At 58.9% G+C, this 19,162-nt stretch overlaps 1 pseudogene; it reads left to right on the top strand.

Moving 5' to 3' along the window:
* The first annotated feature begins 260 nt into the window (after nucleotides 1-260).
* Nucleotides 261-15,507, top strand: LOC119111552 (importin-9-like; annotated as a pseudogene).
* The last annotated feature ends 3,655 nt before the right edge of the window (nucleotides 15,508-19,162 follow it).

Raw genomic sequence — 19,162 nt, 5'->3', positions numbered from 1 at the left:
CGCTTTCTGCGAACACTGGCTGGATCAACGAAAATACATTGGTGTTCCCCAAATCATTTTTGTCAATCAAGGGCATTCTCTCGACCTGGGTTGCCGCATTCATCTCTTCATACCCGTTGTGACTTTGCAAGTCAAGTAACTTGACGTTTATCGTTGGGTAATCTTGTGATCAAGTACTTGCACAAATTGGCTGTTTGCCCATCACTATAAACTGTGTTCTTTTGGCGCGGCCAGACCGGTTTCATATCCGGCGCTGGAGGGGCACGCGTTTTAGGGTTCACGTGGCTGAATAAGTCGTGTAATGATCAATTTTTAACAATATTTCTGCAAAATGGGGGACGAGGAAGTGAGAGAAAGCCTCAAGGAGGCTCTTTTGGACGCGATGGGTGGCACTTTGTCCCCTTTGGCTGACGTGCGGAAGGGTGCCGAGGAGAGGCTGAAAGCCTTGGAAGTTACGGATGGTATGTTGCATGTTTCATTCCCCCTTTCGCGGTGTTTCGTTATGTTCGGTTTTATTAGCTTGTATTGGCATCACGTTCGGCGTTTTTCTGGTCTGGTGCCCTTTTTTGACTAGGTCTCTGAATATTATGACTGTTAGTTGCCTGGATAATTGAACATGAATCAAATATCAGCATGGTTTAAGAAGTTGACTTTTTAGAAACCTTGCTTGAGTTACAAATAGGATAAGTTCAGGTAGGGCTGGAATTTGAATGTAATGTCTTGCTGATATGATGTTGAAGTGACTGGAACAAAGGTAGTGATATGTTGTTATTTATCTTGTCACACCAGTATTTATGCATAAGTATTGTTTTAGGTTATCTGATAATTTGATGCAAACATCTTTGTAGCAAACAATTTGTAGTTCCAACCAAGATATCTTATAGCTCTTCACTTTTCAATAATTTCTGGATGTATCAATGGAAATGTATGACCATTTGTTATCAGTTCTTGTGATTGCACTTGGGCAGGGGATATCACTAGTTTGAGAATGGTGCCAAGTTGCAGATTTGCTTTGGTTTATATGAGAACAAAGGCTATCTAAAAAACTCAAACCCTGAAGACCACATTGCAATGTAATCCATGTTTTGGCAGCCCGGCACTTCCCATGCTCGGATGCATCTGTTACCTGTCTTGCACATGTTATAGTGTGCACTGTCTGATTCCAGCGGCTAGAAATGAAGTGCATGAAAGCTGTCTACTGCTCTCAACATTTTCATGATCCAAATGGTTACTGTCTAATTTCACTCTTCTATTCAACATGCACCACCTATTTGATGTATCTGATCTGTCTTGCTTTCGCTACATGCATTGGTGATGCGCCTATTCATTTGTTCTTTTTTTAATCCTGTCTCCCAGGGTTTTCTGTCCTGTCATTTAGTGACCCAGTTTACAACCCCTGAATGCTGACTTCCTCTGACCAGATGTGTACATCATGATGTGTTGTATTGCCATCATCAATATATTGGTTAATTTTTTTTTAACTTTGCTTCAATCTTCAAAATTCCTTTGCTTGAATCATATTGTGCAATAACTTGGCATAGCTTGAGCTTTCAACTGCTGCAAGAATTTACAGTGTTCACTTTTGGCATTGGTGAAATAAATGTGTGTGCCCCAGGCCTAGAGCTAAGACAGTTAAAATGGTTATGCCCCATTGCAGCATGTCTTGTCATGTGACATCTTACCCTAACTTGGCTCATTCACTGATGCTAAGTATCTGCTGTAAACATTTAAGACTGGATGGAAGATGACTGAATTATGTACCTATCAACTTGTTGCATATAAAAAAGCATTTTATGTTTGTGGGAAACAAACACTGGCTGGTGAAAAGCAAAGGGATGTTTATACCTCAAAAAACATGTAAAACATGCTCTGCAGCCAGGGAATCAAAGCAGGTACCCTCTCCTGAAGATGGTCAAAAGCCTAGCATTGGCAAGTGCAAGTGCATCAGCAAGTTCAAATGCAGCAAGAGGCTGTATTCCATGGCAGGTTCTTTTTTAAGCAGGGTGTGTGGTGTCTTACTGTGGAAAGCTTTCCAGGCAGCTTGGAATTCCATATCATGTTTCAGTCATTTGTGACCAGTGTGAGCAATGTGTGGGCAAAATGTGAGCAAATGTGAGCACAATTTGTGAGCAAAGCGAAGTAAGAATGCTAGCTTAGTTGCTTTGTTGGTTTAGAAGGCAAGTATGTGAGGTTAACATCTGCCTGACTTGCTTGGAATTTTAAGTATAGACTACAGCTGGAGTGTCATATGGCCTTTGTGATGTTGTCCAAGGGCTTGCTAATGCCAATGGCCGGCACAATCCCAGGTATTGGTTAACAGCTGACTTGATGTAGCTCTATGCTAGGGGCTTTTCCATTTTTCTCAGGCAGTTGTGATGTTACTTGTTACCTGTTACCTGTTAAGGTATCCTGTACCCACTACCCAGGTACATTTTCTCATGTGTAGCAGATAATCACTGCCCTTTTATCAGATATTCTCATGGAAGGAATTGATCAAAAATTATTGTCTTTGCAATAGTGTGGTATGGCATGATCACGCAGCTAGTTGTGATGTCTGTGCTCAAGCCAAATTGATCATGCTATTTGGGGTCAGATCCAAGGACTGACAGGTGGGAGTCCTTCATCCTGTCGCCTGGCCACAGGGGCAGGCAGTGGATGGTGGATGGCTGCAGTAAGTTATACCGAGCCCTCATCAACTAGATTTCCATACCATATTGCCGACACCTGCCTTGTTTGAATGGTTGCCCACCTGTGAATGGGGTGTGACTGACACCTATCAAAGCTGACACCTGACATGTCTGGGCGATTGCCTGCCTGTGTGCAGAGTGTGGCCGACACCTGTCGGAGCTGACACCTCACATGCCTGAACGATTGCCTGCCTGTGTGCAGAGTACGGCCGACACCTGTCGGAGCTGACACTGGACGTCCACTGCGCGCTGCCGATGCGCCAGCTGGCCTCTGTGATGCTGCGCCAGTACGTGGACACGCACTGGACGCCAGCCAGCGACAAGTTCCAGCCGCCCGAGCCCAGCGAACAAACCAAAACGTTCATCCGGCAGGTGAGCAACGCATCCGTCTCGGCGCGCGCTCTTCGGCAGCTTTACGCGCACGCGCGTTGCCGCCAGGGAATATGAGTGATGGACTCCAGTAAAAGAAAAAAACTAGCTCTGGTGTGTAATTTGATCAGCTTGTTTGCAAAGCTCTGTGTGATGGCCGCTGGATCTTGGATGATTCCAACCAGGGCTGATGTACTTACGATGTCTCCGTTTGTTTTCCGGCCTTTTGTGATTTGGTTGGCGTTCCGCTGGATTCTGGTCCCAGGCCAGTGCTTGGTTTGTCTTAAAGTCGGTGTTGATTCCGTTTTCAAGCAAATTTTGGTACATCAGGATGTGATGATGCCTTTTATGGTTTACATGGGTCAGAGTCGGAGTTGCGCCAAAGCTGTGAGCTAGAATCAGTAATGGTTCGACTGAAATGGAAATGTTACAACCAGCCGAAATCCATATTTGGCAGCTTGCAGGCGTGAAGCAAAAAGTTAGCCTAGATTTTACGTTGTCTGGCCTAATTTTTCTCCTTCACAAGCTGTAACGAAGTCCATCAAGTTTCTCATCACCAAAACTGTTACTACTCTGGCCGATATCGGAATCGGAGCCCATTCGAAACATAGATGTGGCATTTGAAATTATTCGGAATGATCCCTTCCACGACGGGTCGGGAGACAGAATCGACTCAACAATATGAAAGGCCCTGAGACCCGGTTCTTTTTTCAGCCATGTTCATATGACTATGACATGGCACCCGAGCTGATCATAAGCACAACTTGAAACGAGTGTTGACAACATAACCATGTGTGCCTGTTTGATGAGCTCCAACGTTGTTTAACCAGCGCCTCCCGCTGCGTTCAAGGTCGATAACTACTGTCAGCATGACCTTTAACTCATGGTGTTGACTACACAAGAGCCGAATTAAGCCGAGCTTTGCTGACACAGGGCGTGATGTTCCGCATGTGACTACATCTCGAGGTGGCCCGGTCGTGCACTGCTGCTGTTTCTCACATCTGATGCTCAATGCTCGGACCCGGCGGTGCCCTCGCCGGCCACTGATCGCCACGTCGCCTGACAGCATAGCCGCAATCCTCACCACCTCACCTCACCGCCTCGCCCGGCAGGTGCTGCCGCTGGGCCTGAAGGAGTCCATCAGCAAGGTGCGCGCCTCGGTGGCGTACGCGCTCTCCTCGATCGCGCACTGGGACTGGCCCGAGCAGTGGCCCGAGCTGTTCGACATCCTGATGGCGTGCCTCAAGAGCGGCGACGAGCACGCCGTGCATGGCGCCATGCGCGTGCTGACCGAGTTCTCGCGCGACCTGACCGACGCACACGTCTCCCAGGTGGCGCCCGTCCTCCTGGCCGAGTGCTACCGCATCTTCGTCGAGTCGGACGTACGTGCTGGGCGCCGACGGCGAGTGCGTTCGGGGACGGGGGCCCGGCTGTGCGCTGCGCTGGTGTCGCTGGTCTGGTCAGGCCTGCTCACCAGGAGGGCTGGTTATGAGCCTGGCTCGTCGTTAGTATGTGCTGTGGAAAGCAGGCTGAGCTTATCTGGCCCCCTATTCTGTCTTGCGCTTGCTTTCGCGATGTCTTGGCATTGTCCGCTGTCTATGGTTTGAGGTCGCCGGATCGTATCGGTGGCGATGCTCCCGACCGAGCCGGTGCCCCCTGCCCTGGCGCCGGCGCCCCCAGCGCCGCTCTCACGTGCCCCTCCGCCGGCAGCGCTACTCGATCCGGACCCGCAGCCGCGCCGTGGAGATCTTCCACACGTGCGCGGCGTTGATCGCCACCGTGGCCGAGTACGACCGCAACCTGGCCAAGAGCCTGCTGGTGCCCGTGCTGCCCAAGTTCACGGAGGCGCTGGTCAAGAGCCTCAGCGTGCCATACGGCTGCTCCTCGGACTCAGGCCTCAAGATGGAGGTCCTGAAAAGTGAGTCGGCAGGGAGATGTGGCGGCAGGTGACGTGTTCTGTGTCGCCGATGGTCGGTGGCTGGCGTGAGCCGCCAAACTCAGCGCTGTTTCGTTGCGAGCTTCGTGTCGCCTCGTGACGCTTCTCGTGACGCTTCAGTGGGTTTCGTGCGGTATGCGCATCAATGGCGATCCGGTTCAGCTCCATCATTTGCAATGGCTTTGAAAGCTGCGCACCGGTCGGACGTGAACGCCGCGCCGGGCGGTGTTCACGCGATCTCTCCCATCTCTGCTGCGACTGACCGTCGCGCCTGCCGCAGCCATCACGATGCTGGTGAAGAACATGCCGAAGCATACGGTGCAGTGGATGGGCGAGATCCTGGCGCCGGTGTGGAGCACGCTCACCTCTAGCGCCGTGCTCTACGTCCGCTCACACATCAACGACCTGGAGGAGCACAACGACCCGACCGACTCGGACGGTACGCCGGCGGCCTGGACCGCTCTCGGCGCGGGCGTGGTCCCGCGCGGCCGCTGGATGGGGGCGGGAGCAGGTCAAAAGGGCGTCCTTGTGGCCCGTGTCCAATCTCTCAGATCCAACTCTTGGTTCTGTAAAGACACTCGTTGATTATTTCGGGCTGGTGTCACCTGGGCCTTCTTTTATGTTTTGGAACCTGAATAATATTAGTGTGCCCATTCAGCTGAAACGCAAGTGTTATTTCAGCCACCTGTTCTGGCTGTTTGTGTCATCAGTTCTGCGTGAAACACCATCTCTTCAGTCCTGTTTTCTGTTTACAGGCCAGGTGTTATCGTTTGAGAATTTGGTGTACAGTATTTTCGACTTCGTCACCGTGCTGGTGGAGACGCCCAAGTTCCGGAGCTCGGTGAAGCAGGGCCTGGATGACCTCGTGTACTACATCATCGTCTATGGCCAGATCACGGAGGAACAGGTGCGCTTGGTGTGCTCATTGGGGTTGTGAGTCGAAATGGTTCAAGGAGAAAGACAGGCACATTAGACAAGAGAAAAACAAAAAATATGTCTTGAGTGTATGAGTACAAAAAAAGGTGGTCAACGCCTAGTGAATGGCTGGTGGCCGCTGTGCTAATGGTGTCCGTCGCACCGATGCTTCAGATTGCCACGTGGTCACACGACCCCAACCAGTTCGTAGAAGACGAGGACGAGGAGACGTTCAGCTACTCGGTGCGGGTCTCCGCCCGGGACCTGCTTGTGGTAAGCCGCCGGCACGTGTGCACGCCTTCTACAGGTCATAGGATATCGCTTCGAGCTATTGGCAGTCTGTGTCAGCCAATATGGGGTACAGTAAAGGAACTTGATCTTCTTTTCCAGTTGGCATACATGCGTGACGTTTGTATGGGTGTCCTTGCGCTTCCGATTACGCCTCGCCCGCGTTCGTGTGTTATGGCCAACGCTTCGCCGAAGCGGTGCGGCGGCAATCCGTGTTTGGCGTGCGTCGACGCAGATGGCTCGCCGCCGTCGTTCACGGCCGCGGGCGGGAGAGCTCCTGCCCGACGCTGCCCGCCGCGGGGCGTGCGGCGGGCCGCTCCCCGCCACCCCGTGTCGACCCCAGCTGCCCGCCCGGGCTCGGTGTCCGAGCAGCGTACCCGAGGTCCGGCCCCGCCTCGGCCGCGGCGCCACCCAACCGCCCGCTCCCACCCCGCAGAGCCTGTGCCGCGAGTTCGAGGACGAGTCGATCCGGGCCGTCTGCACTGCCATCTCGCGGCACATGCAGGAGGCTGCGCTCTCCCGCCAGCAGGGTCACCCGTACTGGTGGAAAATCCACGAGTCCTGCATGCAGGCCATTATCGTCTGCAGCGCTCAGGTAACCGTCGTCATGAGACGGCAGTCGAGGGTCCGGGACGCGTTACATTGAGCTCCCCAGCTGGTGGCAGTGAAGAGACTTGGGGCGCCTCGGCCGGTGACCGTAGAGAGATTTGGGGCGCCTCAGCCGGTGACCTTGGAGAGACTTGGGGCGCCTCAGCCGGTGACCGTGGAGGGACTTGGGGCGCCTCAGCCGGTGATCGTGGGGAGACTTGGGGCGGTTCAGCCGGTGACCGTGGAGAAACTTGGGGCGGCTCGGTTTCATCACTGTTGCGACGAGATGCTTTCGCGCCTTCCATGCAGGCTGTGCATGCGGCCTGGCAAGGGTGACGCTGAGTCTGCCCTTTGACGTGGCGTTCGAGTATGGCCTGACAGATGGCGGCTGCTGAGAACGGCGCGCTGGAGTGGGGGTGCTGAGAGCGGCGCGCTGAGGTGGGGGTGCTGAGAGCGGCGTGCTGAGGTGGGGGTGCTGAGAGCGGCGCACTGAGGTGGGGTGCTGGGAGGGGCGTGCTGAGGTGGGGGTGCTGGGAGGGGCGTGCTGAGGTGGGGGTGCTGGGAGCGGCGCGCTGGGGTTAGGGGGTGCTGGGAGCGGCGCGCTGCGGCGGGGTGCTGAGAGCGGCGCGCTGGGGTGGGGGCCGGCGGTGGTCTGGCCGATGAACGGCTGACTGGGTTGTCTGCCGACTAGCCGGGCTGTTTTGTCGACAGCTCCTGAGCCAGCTCTCCGAGAGCAAGATCCAGTTCGACCTGATGGGCTTCCTGGAGAACGTTGTGGTTGCCGACCTGCGAGTGGATGGTACGTCGTACTGGATAACGATATGTGACACTTAAGTGGTGTTCAACCGTAGCTTTGAGCCGAAGTCTACCTTTCCTTTCCTTTCTGATTTCATGTGTCTTCTCCGTTACGTGTCGTGATGCTCAGAGCGACTTCAATAATGATAATGGGATAACGCATGGAATGCATGCTATAGCATAATCATGTTCTTAAATTGCGTCGAAATTGTCGCCAGCTTGTCTCCACTTCATGAACAGGTCAAGTGAGTCTGTGGTTAAGCTTACTTTGTTAATGCTCTGTGCATGGTCATGCCACAGCGTTCCAAAACTCGTCCAGCTGGGCGCCAAAGATGGGAAAATAGATTCATGCTACCAGACTTCTGCCCCATCGTTCACTTACGCCTCCATGACGTTTTGGTGGCTGCCGGTGGTCGCCGTTTGGCTTCAAACCTGATATTTTGACCCTTCCGCCCAGTTTGTTAAGCTCGAGGCTCATGGATGCGTTGTTGGCCGCTGTCCGGCTCGTTGCCATGTATCGTGCTTGACTCGCGTGCGTCACGTACACGACCCGCCCATCCGACCGTGCCTGTCCGTGACGCGCCGTCGCCCCGCGGCAGGTGCCTCCCCGTTCCTGCTGGGACAGTGTCTGGTGACAGCCAGCCGGTTCGGCGCTGTCATGAACGTGACGCAGACGCAGTCGTTCCTGCAGGCCACCGTCACCGGCCTGCTCAACAGTCAGCCGCCCGTGGTGCGCACCTCGGCGCTCAGGTCAGCGGCCGGGACGGCACGGGCACGGGCACGGGCACGAGCACGAGCACGAGCACGAGCACGGGCACGTGCACGGGCACGGGACCGGGACCCGCCCCGTCTGAGCACGGGCACAGGACCGGGATCGGGACCGGGACGGGCACGGGCACGGGCACGGGCACGGGCACGGGCACGGGCACGGGGCGGGACCGGGTACGGGGCCGGGCACAGGTACGGGACCGGAACCGGGACGGGCACGGGGCGGGACCGGGTACGGGTACGGGACCGGGACCGGGACCGGGACCGGGACCGGGACCGGGACCAGGACCGGGACGGGGACGGGACGGCCGAGCGTCGGCCGGCGTCCAGGCTCCTGTCGTCAGGTAATTGGATCTCGCGGATGAGAATGTTTACACTCCTAATAATTGTGGGTGAAAAGTTGTTGACTCGAGCATCCACGGAAAGGTGCAACTACTTCTTTTGCGTCTGACATCCGTGCATGGTGCATGGAGCTCTAATGAGCATATCTAATCCCTGAAAAGTTCCGTTGCGTTACGTCTGTTGTTTAAAGGTCCCTGCGTGCAGTGTTGCGGACTCCATCTGGCTGTCGTGCTAGGGCGGCTGGAATGCGAGGCGGCAGCAGGAGAGAGTCTGGGCCGGCCCTGGGCGGTGTGTCGCCGTCCCGTCGGCCGCCGCCTGACCTGACCTGACCTTGGCCGCGCCGCAGGGCCATCATCGGCTTCTGCGAGGTGGTGAAGGAGAAAGCGGGCGGCGCGCCGAGGTGCTGCGCCCGTTCCTCGGCCCCATCGTCGACAATCTCATCACGTTCATCGCCCAGTACCACGGCGGCGAGGTGCTGGCGCTCATGCTGGAGGCCATGTGCAGCGTAGTCAGCGTGAGTGTCCGTGCCCCGGCCTCCGCCAGCTGCGGGGCTGGGGAGGCCCCGGCTCGGCCCCGGCTCGGCCCGGCCGCCGCTCGGGCTCTGGCGGACAGGCACGGCTGTGACGTCATGCCGTAATGGATCTGATGAAGTCCTCCAATATCCCAGAATGCGTGGATTACACCGTGGTTAGGCCTACGGGCGCGTCCTTTGAGAGGAATGTGCGAGCTGTGAACGCAGTGTACAACTTCATTGTTTCGGTTTTAAGCCAATTCATAAGGCTGCAAACGACGGTTTTTCGGTAAGACGTGTATTCAAATGCGCTGTCTCCGTCACGGTTGTCCATATTGGCGTGCTTCAGTCGCCGTCCGGGGGGGGGGGGGGAGGGGGGGAATGTGTGAGGTGAGTGTTGCGCATGATCAGCCTCGGGGCGTTTCAGGTGGACAAGACGTTCACGGCCACGTATGAGACCAAGATCACACCACTGGCTATAGCCGTGTTCCTCAAATACAACAAAGGTGGGTGTTCCACGTTTGTCGTACTACGCACCCACCCCAGCTCCCACCCCCTATCTCCTAGCCCATCCCCCGACACCATCTTCCACCCCCTTCCAGTCAGCCAACCGCCTGTCTCGTAGTTTGGTGCACGCGCGTTGTGCTGTATTGTTTGGGGCCTGAGGTTGGTGCCGGGTCAAACGCCGAGGGCACTGTTAACCTGACCTGACCTGACCTGACCTGACAGGCAGTGGTCCGCCTGACCGGCGCCCGCCCTCGGTTGCAGACCCGGTGATGGTGTCGCTCTCCCAGGACATTTTCCGCGAGCTGTCGAAGAACGAGCAGTGTCTGCAGGCGTTACAGAGTCGTCTGGTACCCACGCTGCTCAGCATCCTGAACCAGGGACCCCCAGAAGCTGCCCGGCGGTGAGAGGCGCGCGCGGACTGGGGCGTGTGATGCCGAAGACGTGGGGACTTTATTACTGTCGGGAATGATGTCCCGTTGTTCGGTGGGGGAAGCACGCGGCTTGGACCGGCTGTCGTACTGTTCTGCCAGCAGAGCGTGCCTGCCAGACACTGTGGTCTGCTGCGCACTGACGGCCCGCCTCCGGTGCGTGCAGGTCTGCAGCGGTTGTCCCTGGACGTGCTGCAGACCCTGATCCGCTCCTCGACGCCGCCGCTCAGCGAGCTCCTCATCAGCGAGGCGTTTCCGGTGGCTGTGCGCTGCGTCATGCACACAGACGACAACTCCACCATGCAGGTGCGGTTACGTGGACAGTGCGGCAAGCCGCAGGTCATCACCCGTGAAGTGATGTTTGTTCGTCGCTGCTGCCTGTGCTTATGCCAGACGGATGTTCGTCACGCTCTGTCTTAGAGTTGCTACGTTGCTGTCCTTAAACAGTGGACTTGACTGCCCATGTATGTGCACTTTTTTGTAAGGTTGATGTTTGTGTTACGAATGCGCGCACCTTTCGTCGGGTTCGGGCAGATGCGGTTGTGTTCCACTAGTGGACCTCCAGTGTCTGCCAACGCTCGTGCGAGGCTATCGCCGACTGCTGGTCAAAACTAGTCGGTCGCCACGTGCCCTGCCATGTAAGCCGAGCACGTGTGCGGCCGGCAGAGGCGGTCCCCAGCCCGCCGTCTGGCCTGGTCTGTGCACCCTGTCCAGCCGTCTGGCGGCGGTCTGTGTGACCGGCGGCCGTTGTCCCAGCCGTCTGGCGGCGGTCTGTGTGACCGGGCGGCCGTGTCCAGCCGTCTGGCGGCGATCTGTGTGACCGGGCGGCCGTTGTCCAGCCGTCTGGCGGCGATCTGTGTGACCGGGCGGCCGTGTCCCGGCAGTCGGGCGGCGAGTGCCTGCGGGCGTACGTGTCGGTGGCCACAGAACAGGTGTGCGCCTACCGCGACAGCCAGGCGCGCTCCGGCCTCTGGTACCTGATCCAGGTGTGCACCCAGCTGCTCTCGCCACCGCCTCCGAGTTCTCGGCCGCCTTCGTGGCAGGTGAGCCGCGGTCTGGCGGTCCGGCCGGCTCTCCCCCGGTGTACGGCCGCGGGCCCGGCCGGCCGGCCCCTCGCCCGGTGTGCGGCGGCGATCCGGCCGGCTCTCCCCCGGTGTGCAGCCGCCACCCGGCCGGCCGGCCCCCTCGCCCGGTGTGCGGCGGCGATCCGGCCGGCTCTCCCCCGGTGTGCAGCCGCCGTCCGGCCGGCCGGCCCCTCGCCCAGTGTGCGGCGGCGGTCCGGCCGGCTCTTCCCCGGTGTGCGGCCGCGGCCCGGCCGGCCGGACCCTCGCCCAGTGTGCGGTGGCGGTCCGGCCGGCTCTCCCCCGGTGTGCGGCTGCGGTCGTGGTTAGGGGAGATGTCGAGGAGAGGCACAACGTAGCTGAATAATTTTGATAGTAGTGCAACAAATAACACAGCGTCACTGGCCTTTGGTGTAGTTTTTGTTTCATGGGCTTCAGACGCCGTCGCTGCGTTCGGGCAGCCCAGTTATTTGTCGCCGCTGATTTCCTGAAGGAAATCCGCTGTGCGTGTGTCGACTGCTCTGTGCAGAGGACTGGGGTTATGGAACGTCTCAAAAATTTTCATATAAATAGGCATCCAATGCCTGGGTAGTTCTCCGGCCATCCCATGGTCGATGTTTTCGGTTCGATACGGCCTTAGCCTTCTTTGATGTCATGCAGACCGACCTTGCAAGCCAGTCAACCGCGATGTGTTCCGCGTCGAGCCCGTGTTGCCGCGCGGAGAACGTGTGTTGCCTCGTGCCTGTACTGGAGCCTGGCTGTGCCGGCGGCTGCGTCTGCATCTGCCGGTGCCGTGACGCCGCCGGCCGCCGCCTGCAGACTGCTGATGGTGATCGTCAGCCGGCTGGGCGACAACCTCGGCAACGAGCTGGAGACGCTGCTGCGCGCCACGCTCAGCAAGATGGTCAGCTCGCAGACCACCATCGTCATACAGGTGACGGCCGCGCCCCCCGGCGGAGCGGCGGCCTCGGGCCCGCACTCGCTAACGCCCGGGTCCGCTGACGCCCGGGCCCGCTGACGTCCGGGCCTGCTGACGTCCGGGCCCGCTGACGTCCGGGCCCGCTGACCTCCGGGCCCGCTGATGCCCCGGCCCGCTGATGCCCCGGGCCCGGCGGAGCGGCGGCCTCGGGTCCGCACCCCGCTGATGCCCGGGTCCGCTGATGCCTCAGGCCCGGCGGAGCGGCGGCCTCGGGCCCGCGCCCGGTGACGTCCGGGCCCGCTGACGTCCGGGCCCGCTGACGTCCGGGCCCGCTGACGCCCGCGCCCGCTGACGCCCGCGCCCGCTGCCGCCCGGGTGCCGTACTTGCCGTCAGGTGCAGACGTCTGCAGGCGGGGAGGCTGCGAGGCTCCATCCGGGCCACGACACGAGTGGAACGGGAAACCACCTATTAGGGCATCACTGATGAAGTGAAGCTCTGTCTACGAGGCCATGATAGGTGGCGTGTGCTGACCCCCAACCCACACTGTACGCACGTGTCGGTCTAAACATTGCCTCAGGCCGTCGCCCCTCAGAGACCGACTTCCGTAGGGGGGAGCGCGACGGGAGCGGACACGTGCTTTACACGGTCATGCGACCTCACTGACTAGCGTTCGGAGAGACTTGCGACTGACCAACCCTCCCCGCCTCGCTCGGTCCGCAGAGCCTGATCATGGTGTACGCGCACCTGGTAAACCTGCAGCTGGACGCGGTGCTGTCGTTCCTGTCGTCAGTGCCGGGCCCCACCGGCCAGTCGGCGCTGCACTTCCTGCTCACCGAGTGGTGCTCGCGGCCAGCACCTCTTCTACGGCAGCTATGACGTCAAAGTCAGGTCAGCTGGCGGCGGCGTTTGGCGCCAGGGCGATGACGCCGACCTCGCATGGCTGTTAATGTGTGTGTGTGTGTGTGCGTGTGTGCGTTGTGTGTGTGTGTGTGTGTTGTGTGTGTGTGTGTGTGTGTGTGTGTGTGTGTGTGTGTGTGTGTGTGTGTGTGTGTGTGTGTGTGTGTGCGTGCGTGCGTGCGTGCGTGCGTGCGTGCGTGGATCCTTGCAAATGCATGCTCACCTCTGGCCCGTGTTGAGCGTCGTCAGTGGGGAATGTGGAACGATTGTTGCCTTTGCGGTCGCGCCAGCGTTTGTCGAAGCTGGCGCGGTTTTTACGTTGCTGGTGGAAGTGTTCGCTCCGCTAGCTTGCTGCCACCAGTTTTCAGAAGCATCCTTTACTAGTGTCCGTGATCGAATAGCCGATCATGTGTGATCTAAAGGCGACGCTCGAGCGTCTCGCCACTTCCGTGGATGATGGCGGGAATGTATGACTATCTGCCGTTTACATGCGTTGCCCGGCGGTGTCTGGTCCGGCTGCCGTCGGCGTCAAAGCTTCCTTAACATGGTTCTCCGGACGCGCCGGCGGCTGACGTCGCCGACCCGTGTGCCAACAGCGTGATGGCGATGTGTAAGCTGCTGCAGCACGGCGTCAACACGCACGACTCGCGTCTGAACGAGATCACCGTCAGAGGCGACGAGGTAAGGCCGAGCCGGGCGGGCGCCACCGGACCGGGCGGCGGGCAGCGCTGGCAGGGCTGCCGCGTCTGACGGAAGGAGCTGAAGCCCACTGTGGCGCTGTGTCGTTTGTGACCGCGGGCCGGGCGATTGGGTGAACGACTGTAGCGAAATCCTTTGTGGATTAGTATTACATGAGCGTTGTGTTCGTGTGAACTAAGCTTGTGGCTGGGCAGTTTTAGCGATATCTTTCCGTGAAGCGGTCACGAATACTCTGGCAAATGCGCGTCTAATTAGCGGCGTTCCTTTACGCCCCATCGTGGTTGGTGGCCCCTCGCCATTTGGTAGCCGCGCATCAATGGACGAGGCCCTGGTGGTGCTGGTGCTGAGTTACTGCGCGCTCGACACGCGGTCGCGGCGCTGACGGCGGCCGGTGTGTCAGGTGATCAGCTCGGGCCCTGGGATGCGCACGCGGTCGCAGCGGGCTCGCGAGCCCCGAACAGTGGACCTCCATACCGGTGCTAGTCAAGATATTCAAGCTGCTCATCAACGAGCTGTCGTCGGCGATCGAGCGGGACGCCGGCAGTGAGGTGAGAGCGGTCTCAGTGGGGTGAGAGCGGTCTCCATGAGGTGAGGCGCGGTCTCACTGGGGTGGGCCCCAGGTGGCGCCGAGCGGTCTCCGGCGTTACGGAGCCGCCTGCCCCTCAATCCCACGGTTACAGCGGCGGGGCGTATGCGGGGGAGGGAAGATCTCCAGTGGTGAGGAGAGTCAGGTTCCTGGCAGTGGCCCGCTCTCCTCTGACCCCAGCGGCTGTCTGGCTCGCCAGCTGACCTGACCCGATCTCAGCTTTGGCCGACCACTGGCTGTTCTGTGATTCTTGACCGGTCTCGAGGAAGGGGAGGGGGGGGGGGGGGGGCATGCGACTGTCAAACGGCTTTACCTCCCCCTTCGACTGAATACCATGGCACATTGGGCGGGAGCCCGCAGATATTGTGCTCGCTGCAGTGCTCTGCACATGGTAGCGCTGTGGCAGGCCGGTGTCGGATGCTGTGTTGTCTGGACAGCGGGGTGGTCTGTGGACAACACGGTTGCTGTCGGGTGGTGCTGTGTAGCTGTGACTGGGGGCTGCGGCCGCCGGCTGACGTGATCGTGACCGTGACCACAGTCCGACCCCGATGAGGAGTACGAGGACGAGGCGGAAGAGGACCAGGAGAAGATCGACCTGCCCGAGGGAGTGCCACTGTCCCAGGTGCTCTCAAATGACTTTCATGGTTAGTGGCTTTGGTCGCACACTGGCCTTTGCTTGTGATTAAGGTGCTTACATATGCCGTATTGGAGTTCTTAGAGCATCAGACCATGTACTACGTTTGCTCATTGTATGATTTTTTATCATTGGTTGATACCCGTTTGTCTCAGCTTATTGAACGATGTCGGTTGTGTTTGGCTACATTTGCTGTTAAAAGACCAAGGCGTGACGTCCATACCCGGTGACGCCCTGTCTGCATCCACGCTGTTACGCAGCGCACGTCTTGACGCGTGTTACCGATCGCTGATCGCTGAAGTACCACGTCTACGACGACACAAAACCGCGTGGCCACACTCCGTTGTTTGTCGCCAGGCTACGACTTCGACACGGTCGACGACGAGGAGGACGCCGACGCGCTGGCCGACCCCGTGTACCACGTGGACCTGAAGCAGTACCTGTCCGAGTACCTGGCGTCGTTCTGCCAGCAGCCGTGCATCGCGCTGTTCGCACCGCACCTGCAGACGGCCGAGCGGCAGGTGCTCTCCCAGATCGGCGTGCGCGCCGTCTGAGGTTATGGACGACTAGTGTCGTGCGAACGCGGCCGCCGGCGATGCCGCGAAGCCGCCGGGGCTGCCGCGCACCCGACCCGCGCCGCGTTATGGGCGGCTACTGTGGTGCGAGCTTTCCGCGGCGTCGGCTGGGCGGATGGGCGCGGGCCGGACGGCGGCGGGCAGCGCAGCTGTGGGGGCTGCCGTGGCGCGGCCTGGCGGTCGCGGAGTGAACTGTGCAGGTGGAGCTCGGTGCAGAGTTGCCTTCCGACCAGCGCCACTGCCAGGCGAGGCGGCCTTCGGACGGCGTGCGAGTCGCGGCGGGCCCGGGTACGCGGGAGTCGGCCGTGCCTTGCCGCAGGCGCCATGTTGACCGGTACCGTGATCACATCGCGCATGATGGGATGCTATATTTTTAATATGGCGCTTGTATCGACGTTTTTACCGGGTTAGACGCTGTTGTAGTGGACGTGCGCCCAGTCGCCTGTCTCGGCCGGAGGCCGTTGTTTTCTGGTGCGCTGGTGTGCCTCCGGTGCCCGAGACATGTGCGATGGTTCACACGTGCAGTCGGCCTGGCCGCGTGTGCTCGCGCGGAATGCCCGGGCCTTCGCCTGGGTTCGCCGACTGAAGCCTGTTATCGTTTGCGATCGCTGCCGCCCTCCCCGCGACGAATGGGAACGGGCCGCCACGCGCCAGCAGCGTAGCAGTGCTAGCATGTGTGGGTCCACCTCGGTGCACCCCGTCCGCCGTCGAACACCGGTTGCGTGTGTTGGTGTTCGTGGTGCGTGCTCTTGACCTTTGTAGTCCGGGAAGTATGTATTTATTTTCACCCACATTCACTTTCAAATATATAGTTGATCCTGGATTAATGCTGCGCGATGGTTGTTTACTGCCGTAGGCAAGGTCTCCGAGGTGTCAGACAGCCGTCCGGAGGTGACCCGTCTGTCAGCCGTCCGGAGGCGACCCGCCTGTCAGCCGTAACGAGTCTGGGGAGAGCACACCGTCCGGACGGCTATCTGACTGTCAGACGACGCTCGTGATCAAATACGCCATTTAATGCATGACGGAAGTGCAAGGGGACTTGTGCAGGCGCTTGGTTCAGCTTCATCGCGCTCCGTGTCAGCCCGTCGCGAGCAGGGGAACGGCTCGAGCTTGGTGCCCGTCGCCACCACCAGGATCGCACACTTCTGATCTCGGCGCCGCCAGGATCGCGCACCCTCCTGATCCCGGCAGCACCAGGATTGTACACCCTCCTGATCCCGATACCACCGGGATCACACACACCCCTGATCCCGACACCACCAGGATTGTACACCCTCCTGATCCCCGATACCACCAGGATTGTACACCCTCCTGATCCCAACACCACCAGGATTGTACACCCTCCTGATCCCGACACCACCAGGATTGTACACCCTCCTGATCCCGATACCACTAGGATTGTACACCCTCCCGATCCCGATACCACCAGGATTGTACACCCTCCTGATCCCAACACCACCAGGATTGTACACCCTCCTGATCCCGACACCACCAGGATTGTACACCCTCCTGATCCCGACACCACCCCTCTCGCACACCCTCTTGCCACCGGCCACCACGGCCACAGGCCATGGGATGTCTCGTCTGGGTCCATCCTCGCGATCTCGGGCAGGGCCGCTGTCGCCGCGCTCCTACAGTCCGGACCCTGTGGAGAAGACTGGGCAGGTCGGCGGAGGAGCCGCTTGCTCGTCACTGAGCTTAGCTGCCCGGCCATGTCCTGGCACTTTTGGGCTGGGTTTTGCGGGTGGTCGACGCTCGCGGGGAGGTGGGTCTCGTTTGATTGGTGATGATTCTGTAGGGAATGGTCGCCGTGATGTTAGCCATGTGTTGCAACAGCACGATATGCGAAAGGGTTTTCTTCATCACAAGGGAAGGTTCGGGTCCCTCGTGCATTCGTCGCTATCGGGGGTGTTGATGCCTTTTTGCCAGGACAATTAGCATCGCGTCTCGTTTCGAGCCACCAAAGTAGGAAAATACAGGATAAGTGTGCGTAATTAACCATGAGAGTCTTGCATAGAGGTGCATGAACTGTTGCTCAACATGCATATATGTGTATAGATATTTTTTTATATTGCGTTGCGTGGTCACATCAAACAAGGCAGTGGTCCTTCCAGACAAACGCTGCCCACAAAAATGCGTAACGGAGCTCGATGGTTCCTTCTTCCGTCCTCTCATTACCATAGTGGGAAGGTGAACTCCTCCCCGCGGTCCAGATTCGCCGGCAGTTTCCGGCGGCGCGGTGACGGCGAGTCGTTAGCCTGATGAGCGGGTCGGCAGCCGGCGGGCGCGGGGGGGGAGACGCGACCCTCGCTCCGGGGCACGGACGAGGGCGGAAACACGGGCGACCGCGGCGCGCGGCCGCTCCGGGCATAATGATGGCTCGTGAAGGACTGCGCCGCTTTGTGGGTCACGACCTCCCGAGCGGGGGGTCCGTTGCGGCCAGCGCGGCAGGCGAGCGGGAGTGGAGGAGGATCGAGGCCGCTGGGCGGCGCTCGAGATGTATGGCAAGTGGGCGGCGGGCGACGGATGGCGGCACGTGACGACGGCGGCGGTCTCCGTCGAGCGCTGGTATTCAGCACGCTGGCTGCAACAGCCGACGGTGGCGCGCTGGAGAACCTCGGCATGGGGTGCAGTCGGGTCGGGTCAGCGGGAGGTCATAACTGGCCGATGCGACTGGCCTCGAGCACCGGGAACGAGGCGTGTCTGCCGGAGCTGGCGCTGCGAGTGGCCGCCAGGGTTACGTCTCCGCGCCGGGCGGGGGCCGCCGCTCGGCGGGCGGCGCCGCAGCACGTCAGCATGCTGCGCTTGGCCGCAGTTTGCGTCAAGTTTAAGGGTCGCTTTAGAGGGCGGTCGTGCTGCGTTGCGAACGCACGCCGCAGGTGGAGAATCGTTGCCCAGCGAATGCAGTGTGAAATTTTCCAGTTAATCATGTCGCAGAGCCATGAAGTACCGTCCAGCTCTGAATGCATGCAGTGCGGGCTTGGCCCCACGTGACTGCGCAGATATGAGCCAATTGGCAAGCCCAGTCAAAGAGACGGCGCTAAACATGACGTAAGTACCAGCAGATGGTTAGCAAGCTGTGGTGGTGAACTGGGAGCATGAACCAACAGATTTTCTCCGACCTCTCGCGATTAGCTGATTTGCGAATCAACGACCACGAAAGCCAACTGCTGTTTAAAACTGGAGTTTTTCTGAGGTCAAAAACTGCTTGGCCTTCTTGGCTGAAGCATAATAGCTTTCCTGGTCCGTAGGCACAGACAATCAAGCGTGAAACATCAATTAGCAATTAATACCCTGCCAATCTGCAGCATATAATGCACCCTGTTTGCATCATGCTCAAACATGATATCACTTCATCTGCAAATGAGACATGCCAACTTCTGATGCTCGCCGTGATGCGTGCAGAAGATAAGCGCACCGAGGCTTCACATCGCCTTACCCGTGGGCTGAAAGGGGCGCGCACAGCCCGACCCAGTTCACGGTTACTTCTAATTCATGACGCTGTTTACAAATGAATACTTCTGACCGTCGATGAGCCACGGCCGTCCTTTGTGGTCGGCTCTTCACGGGGCGGGCGTGAAGCCAGGCCCCGGTGCTTGAGACGCCTTTTGTTTCTGGCGGCGTCGCTCCCGGTCGGGGATGGGCTTTTTATGGAT

The sequence above is a fragment of the Pollicipes pollicipes genome, unplaced genomic scaffold (assembly GCF_011947565.3).
Source record: "Pollicipes pollicipes isolate AB1234 unplaced genomic scaffold, Ppol_2.1 Scaffold_7261;HRSCAF=8764_pilon_pilon_pilon, whole genome shotgun sequence".
Taxonomy (NCBI): Eukaryota; Metazoa; Arthropoda; class Thecostraca; order Pollicipedomorpha; family Pollicipedidae; genus Pollicipes; species Pollicipes pollicipes.
This window is presented reverse-complemented; position numbering and strand designations above follow the sequence as displayed.